The sequence below is a fragment of the Calonectris borealis genome, chromosome 1 (assembly GCF_964195595.1).
Source record: "Calonectris borealis chromosome 1, bCalBor7.hap1.2, whole genome shotgun sequence".
Lineage (NCBI taxonomy): Eukaryota > Metazoa > Chordata > Aves > Procellariiformes > Procellariidae > Calonectris > Calonectris borealis.
Genome location: NC_134312.1, coordinates 78,731,070 through 78,738,497, shown reverse-complemented (window position 1 = coordinate 78,738,497; position 7,428 = coordinate 78,731,070). Strand labels below are relative to the sequence as shown.

Sequence of the window (7,428 nt, the reverse complement as noted above, 5' to 3'; positions counted from 1 at the left end):
CCTCCAGACTGTCTTTCGTTTCCTCCTTTAGGGAAGCTAGAAAGATTTTGAACTCCATTATCAATATTTTTTGCGCCTTCCTGTGCTCAGGACAGGTGTCCTTGAAAGGGCAGCAATTTTGGATTTGCTGATTGTCATGTAGACAAGGATGTTTTCAAAATAAAGGCACACAATCCATTTGTAAATCTTCCTGAATATATGAAAGTCTAATCAGGCTGACTCAGACAGCCAAACTATGGCATATCTCATTTGAATTCTCTCTTCCCCCAGGCCTTGTCTACAAGAAATATGCATACATTGTATTGTAAGTAGAAAACATGAATGATAACAATACTCAGCCCTGGTGGAGTTCTGAATGTATTTTAGTTTTAAATGCATCTGAGCATTTACCTTTTTCATATTCTGGATGTAGCTGTAACAGCCCTATATAATGCCTTTTTTTGTCGCCAGCGATATAGTCCTGACGCAACACAACCTTCTACTGCCCCATTTTTCCTTACTGTTGGTAGTTGATGGTATTTGCTGCAGTAAGCTACATGTTTATTGATTTGGTAGATGAACAGTGATCTTGCATACCCTACTCGTGTGAGTAGTTCCTCCGTACGGGAAAGGTCCTGTTGAGTACAGATGTATTGGTTGTGTGGGTATGATTTGTGTACCTTCTCTCCTATTTTATTTAAACAATCATTTGGTTATTATATATACTGAACTGCTGGCTGGTTTTGATTTTCAACATTACCTTTCACAGTCTATATGTAAACAGTGACCACTTCTCACATCATTGAAAACAGTGTTCTTCATGGCTGGCTCTCTTAAAGTGCCTATTTGAAATGTCTTCTCAATGGCAAGCGTTTGAGGAAAAACTTTGCTACGCAGGTAAGCAGCAAGTTCAATGTTTCTGAGCAGTATAGGTAAAATGAAGTTCTGCCACCCTCAGGGCGAGGGGCAAAGTAGCTTGTGTGATCCCATTGCTGGCAGCAGCAAAGGTCATTTCTGTGGTCGTGGCTGGGTGGAAATAATGGGGAGGCCTGAGGCAGGTTGTTTAGGCTGTGGAGAAGAGAGGGTGGGAAAAGTGATCTTGGTAGGGCTGTGAAAGTCTGTAGAAAGAGAAGTTTCTTTCTTCCACTATAGTTCGAGGGCTGCAACCTGCTTCTAGAGGGACTTTGTGGTGGCCATCGTGATTATGCTTCTTTGGTCCATGTTCTTTGATTGTAGATGGCCATACTCTGAAAAGCAGGTTGCGGATAGAGGTTCTTCTCTCCCAGTCCATTCCCCTCAACTATCTCCATGATTTAGATACCCTGTTGTCTCTTCACGTCCTAATATAGGATCTGAATGTGCACGTGCATTTGGTTCTGCTCTGTCTGCCCCTGCTTCCTTCTCACTTGTGATAAAAGCCCAAGTCTGGTCGAAGACCGGGGAGGGAGGACAAAGGTGAATTAGCACATATGGCATCTCCTTCCTCCCTCTTCTATGCCAGAAATGGGAGGAGCATCTGAAGGCAGACTGTCCTCCCCTTCCTCGCCCCTGCTCTTCTTCAGTGAGCTCATGCTATCCCCACAGGCAGCAAGTCACGGCTGCCCCGAGCAAGCTTTTACCTGCAAGGCACCTACCCGCAAGGATCCCCGGTCTCTCTCATGTAATCGCTGCTGTGATTGTTGCATACTTCTTGTCACTGTGGGCCTTTTTGCCCCTTTACCGAGCATTGCTTTTTTCTAAATTCATTAACATAAAGTAGTTTCTTAATTTGGCATGTTACGTGACATCCCAAGAAGCCAACAAATAGTCATGAAAAAGTTAATAATTTAATTTATTGCTTTGTCAGACACATCACTGCGGTCAGTGTATTTTGTACTAGCATAGCTGGGTGATGGCTGAGGTGCACATTTTATATCTCTTGGGGTTTGGGGTTTTTTGTTTCATTACTCTGACTTTAAAAGTCAGTCTCTTGCTCTTTCTCTTATTCAAAAGTCCTTTTATTTGCCCTCCCAAAGAATGGGGAGAGATTTGACATCTCTAAAATATTTATCTGATGGGAAAACATTGATGCTAAATTTAGTAAGGTATGTGTTTTGATTGTTATTGTGGCAGGTAAAAGTCATTTGAGTACTACTTTGCTAACTTCTCTGCTTGTTTGTCTTTCTTAGCAAGGAGATACCATTGCAGATTTCCATTACAGAAAAGAGATGACATAAAGTTTGACACACTATCACTATGTAAAAGAATACCAACTCATGCCTTGTTACTGGTCATTACTGTACTCCTGAGAGTAACCTTTTCCTTACCATCAGAGATGTTTAAACCAGATGCACAATATGAGGGAGTTTTTATCATGTACTCTCATAAAATGTGCTCTATCATCTTTCTTAAAAACATCATTGACTAACTGGATCTTTCCACTGCAGTGAGCTCGTTCAACACCAGCTAGGAAGAAAGCCTGATACTATGTCTTTGCTGTGCTCAGTTAGCAGCCATTGCATTTGTGTTCTTATCTTAATAAGCGCGAGCAACACTATCAATATATTTCATCTGAATTAGAGATAATTAAGATAAAGTCGGCTGCAAAATCTGTCACTTTTTTCTTCATCCATCATCCACAGCAATGAGACCACTTCTGCTGCACAGTAGATACGATGGGATTCCATTGCCTCTCCCCAAGAGAGGAGAGACGCTTTTCTGGTAGCTGAGCTAGTTGAAAATTCATTACAGTGTGTATAATTAATGAGTGTCAGCAATGAGACAAATGATAAACTTCAGAGTTCTTTGGAAAAAAAGATTTTTTTTTGAAAATAACTTTGAAATAAATGTTAAAATGAGGACTCTAAGAGGATCAACATTTAAGGGCACTACATTTAATGTCTGAATTACTTGAAACTGTAATTTGCTTTTGTCAGAATCAAATATTCCAAGAAAATGGTACTCAGAGCTATTGTACAAGATATTTTTTAAGTCCTTGTAATTCAAGTATAGGAAAAAATGTCAGGAAACATTATGATTTGTTCTCATCTTTTATTTTATTTTTCAAAATCCAAGATAATAAAGCCCTTATTTCACATCTAGAAATACTTGAAATAATATGCTCTTCAGGGGGGAAACAGACTGAACAGCAGTTAAGCTATTATTTTCACTAAACCAAATAATAGGCTTTAATAAAAAGCCTCTTCTTAGCTGTATTGTCCATTATTAACATGACTACATCAGTCCTGTAATATTCTTATTTCTAAAGGACCCTTGATGCTGCTTTTTCCTCAAGGGAGAGTGCTAATCTATACGTTAGTAGCTGATGCATATGGCTGACTGACCCACCAGTTGTGCCTGTCCGCAGAAAGCCGCGTTTTCTACGGCCAGATGCTTTTTGTGACACAAGAAGGAAGAAGTCTCTGACAGCTGATGCACTGTGGTCAGCTGAGTTTGGTCAGTCACCCCTGTATAAAGTATGTGGCCACTTTAATAAGCTTGCTAAAAATGTTTTGTACAATGCACTTAGGATTGCAAATGCTTTGAATTTTCTGTGTGTTTGTGAAGATTAAAGGAGATTTTAATACTAAGCAAAGGGATCATTACTGCTGGGGGGCTGTCTATGTTGAACCATAGCTGAAATATATACTGAATATTTTGAAGGCAAAACCTTTCATTTTGTTTAACGTTGCTGTCTCCACACATCCCCGTAACGAGGAGGCCAGGACTTTGGGTGTTAAAGCGTAGAGCCCGCTCATTCTCTTCCTCTCCGAGTTCAGCATCCTGCAGATCAGAAAACCTCCAGAGTTTGTGCTCAAGTGCCCAATTGCTTCTTTAAACCAACATATTTAATCTTTATAGCTGGAAGAGAACAGAACACAAGAGAAAGGCATTTTAATGCAACAGAAGAGCTGCATGCCTGTCTTTCTTGCCCTAAGGCCTTCGCCCTGTGGTACCGAGTCACAGAAGTTTTGCTTCTTCAGATCCTACAGTAGAATCAATGCACTTTATTCTCTGCAGAATTTCTTTAAGGAGATTATTTTAGTCTATCTTCATTTTTTAACTGTTACCGTTCTTTTGGATCACTTTGCTCCCAGATTGGCAAAACCAGCTGTGTTAACATTGCTCGTAGTCTGTCACAGGCTGGAGGTTGTTCAGTCTATTACTCCGCTGTCAGGGCTTGATCTTTTTTCAGTAGTTACTACTTTCTCCCTAGGAATTATTTTCAGATAGATCTTTCTCCAGACCTGGCCTAGAGTGCAGTCTCAAAACTATTGAAGCAGCAATAACCTCTAAAACTGATGAAGACAATGCGGGAGGAATAAACAAGAGTTAGGACAGGAGTGCATACTAATCTCTTAGTCATCAGATCTATCATTTCCAGAAAAGAAATGTATTTAGTCATCTCTTGAAAGCAGCATCTTCTAAGGTAAGCGCAAAGATCTTTCAATGGTCCTCCACTCTGTTTAGCAGGAGGCTGCTTATTTGAAGCCATTGAATAGTTTGTCAACTTTCTAGCCAGTCTGTCATTAATTAAATGAACATACAAATATGTTAAACGTGCTGATTACCATATATAATACAGTATCACAATAACCAATACTTAAAAATTAACTTTATGTCCTTTGCAGCCTGTGCAAACTTCAAGGTTATTGACTAATCTAGTTCTTACTCTGTTACATGAGGCTGAGCGCCAGTGAGAAAGGACTACTCAGAGGTTCCATTATGTTTTGATAAACACGCTGTCTGAAGGCAAGGTGTTTCTTCCAGAGTGCTATTTATGACATTTTTTTTTCCCTTAAGGAAATATCCGATAATAAACTGCTGAAAAATGTTTTATTTTTGCAGCAAATGTGAAATTTTCAAAGTCATTGCAGTGCGCCTCATCAGTCCACAAGCAGGTTTGAAAGCCACAGGGAGTTTTGTATAGGGAATATGTTTCCTACCGATGCAAATTTCACTAGTCCAAATGCAAGAAAAATTTCCATAGTTGCTAGTTTTTTATGTGTCATAGTGTACCACCACTGAGCTACATGACTGGAAGAAGAAAAAAATGTTGTCGTTTTTTTTTTTTCTTGTGGAGTAACAGATCTAGTGTACTAAGGAAATTGGACCCAGGACTTGGATCTGAAGTTGAGAACAAACAATGTGATCACAACTTTTCAGTCATCATCTTAGAGGCCAAAACTGGAAGTGGACAGGCTAGGGCTTGTGTCTTCATCAGTGGCTAACTCTATTGTGGCTATTCTTGCTAGCTTTTGGCTGGCTTAAGGAGCATGTTTCCAATACACAAGGTATTATATGGGATGCTGGCCATTTCATCATCTGAAATTGTGGTCATTTTTCAACCTGGAAATATGTAATCAGATGACCATCTATTTACTATACAGGGATTAAGCGATAATATAATCGTGACATGAAATGCATTAAATGCTGCTTTCTTTCTATTTGTCCTGTCCTGGGAGGTTTAAAGACAAAATCTGCAATGTAGGATTGCCAGTTTTCTGGGTACTCCTTTGACAGAAAGTATCCGCAGCCTAGCTCACAGCTGAGTCCTTTGCCTGTAAAGTGTATAGATTTATGGGTTACATTATGTTGTCTCTTAACAGAGGAAAGTTATTTTCCCCTGCCTGAAAAACAAGCACATTTATTTTAGAAAGACCAGAGTTTCTCACTTCATATCCTCAGTATAACTGTGCTATAACTGCCCTTATGAAATAGGATCTTCCCTCAAACATGACAGGAATTTCATAAGTAAACTTTTAATTTCATTAATTAACCAAACAAAAGCAAATGCACTGGTCGAAGAAGAACAGCCATTTTCTGCAACTTTTCCCACAATTGCTCTGGGAACAGATGTAAAGAATGATTTAAGTATCCCATTACTATAATTCAATTTTTTCTATTACCATTTTTCTGTAATACTGTGTACTAATAATCATGTTACTTCATTAAAGAGAGGTTCAACTTATTTCTTTCAGAGAGTTGGTAAGATATTTAAAGCAACTCAATTTTGTGCTGTTAGCACTTGGGTGGAAAGATTTGCTATAATGAGTACATCCCATGGCAACTCCTATACCATAGCATAAAGTAGGTGGGCTAATCTCTAAAGTACAGAACACTTCCTTCAAGAAGCCACACAGCAATGTGTGAAGGAGACCCTTTTCATCCTTGCAGTGAGATGGTGGAAAGGAATGTTACAAGCTCAGGATGAAATTATACTTGTAATGTGCTGTCCCAGACATCAAGGTTTTTCTGGCTCCTGGCGGATAATTTACTTACTGAACCCCCCCGTGACACAGCAAAGTGGGTGCTACGTGGGCTTTTTCGGGCAGATCATCAGGGGTGCTTGCATATGGTGGCATATCTGTGGCTGTGGCATATCAACCTTTCACACTGGAGAGACTTCTTCCAAACTTTTCCCTTCTAGGAGGCAAAAATGATGTGGTAATTTTTACTTCTGTCCCTGCCAGAGGGCTGGGTGACAATCTTCAGGCGTACATGAGTGTACTACAAGAGTAGCAGTCGGATTTGACCCTCTTTTTTCCTCTGCAGGGAAGACGGACATGGAGTGAGACGGTGTCTTTCCCCATGTTACAGCCGCATCTTTTATGCTAGCCCTCTTTTATTGCATTTTTAAAGGGAATGTCGGAGGGATTACATAACAAGAGGACAGATGGTAAAAGTTCCAGGAATACAGCGACAACGCATGCAATTAGGTGTTTCTGGATTTAGGGTGAACCATCCCTGTGCAAACTGAAAATTGGAAATAAGTGCAAACGGCAACAAGAACTTGACCAGATCCTAGCGCAGGCAGGTGGGCTTCCATGTCCTAATGGCCGTGGGTGTAACTGAGGGGAGCTCCTGCTCACAGTATTTAAAATGTAATTAATTTGTATTATGATGGAATTAAGGAGGGGGCGCTGGGGGGGGGAGGGAGAGAGGGGGCGGACATGTTATTAATACCCTAAAGGTGAAAAAACATTTAAATTGCCTCCTTTCTTTTAGCATTCACTGTTTTAGAATAAGGGAACCACCAAGAGAGGATTGCGTGCTGGAGTCTGTCGGACAGCCTGAATCCTCAGCTGAGAGGCACCTTTCAGAGGCCGTCCAAGTTCTTCCATTCAGCCGGAAATTCTCGTATGGCCCATGAAGTTTATCCAGCCTCTCAACCTGTGCACTGATGACACATGAAATTTTCATGAGTCTAGAACTGCGGGCGTTATGTGGCTAATGTTAGTTGCAACGTTAAAGCTCTAAATTCTGTGAAACCTTAGATACAATTCTGACCATACCAATAGAAGCTTGCAAATCCTATTCAAAATATATTTGAGGTGCTGTGAAACCTACAGGCTCCATAAGCATAGCCAGAAGAGGCTTGTATGTAGGTATTTGCCAAATAACTTGTGTTCAGCTGCATACTGAGAAACTGGAAGTGGTCTTCTGCCAAAGATGATTTGGAAGCCAACC

General features: G+C 40.3%; 1 long non-coding RNA gene across 1 annotated transcript; it reads left to right on the top strand.

Moving 5' to 3' along the window:
- The first annotated feature begins 806 nt into the window (after positions 1–806).
- On the top strand, positions 807–7,004 carry LOC142089065 (uncharacterized). The gene is made up of 3 exons (XR_012676095.1): positions 807–876; positions 6,514–6,775; positions 6,967–7,004. It is a non-coding gene; the product is annotated as an uncharacterized LOC142089065 (long non-coding RNA).
- Positions 7,005–7,428: the final 424 nt, after the last annotated feature.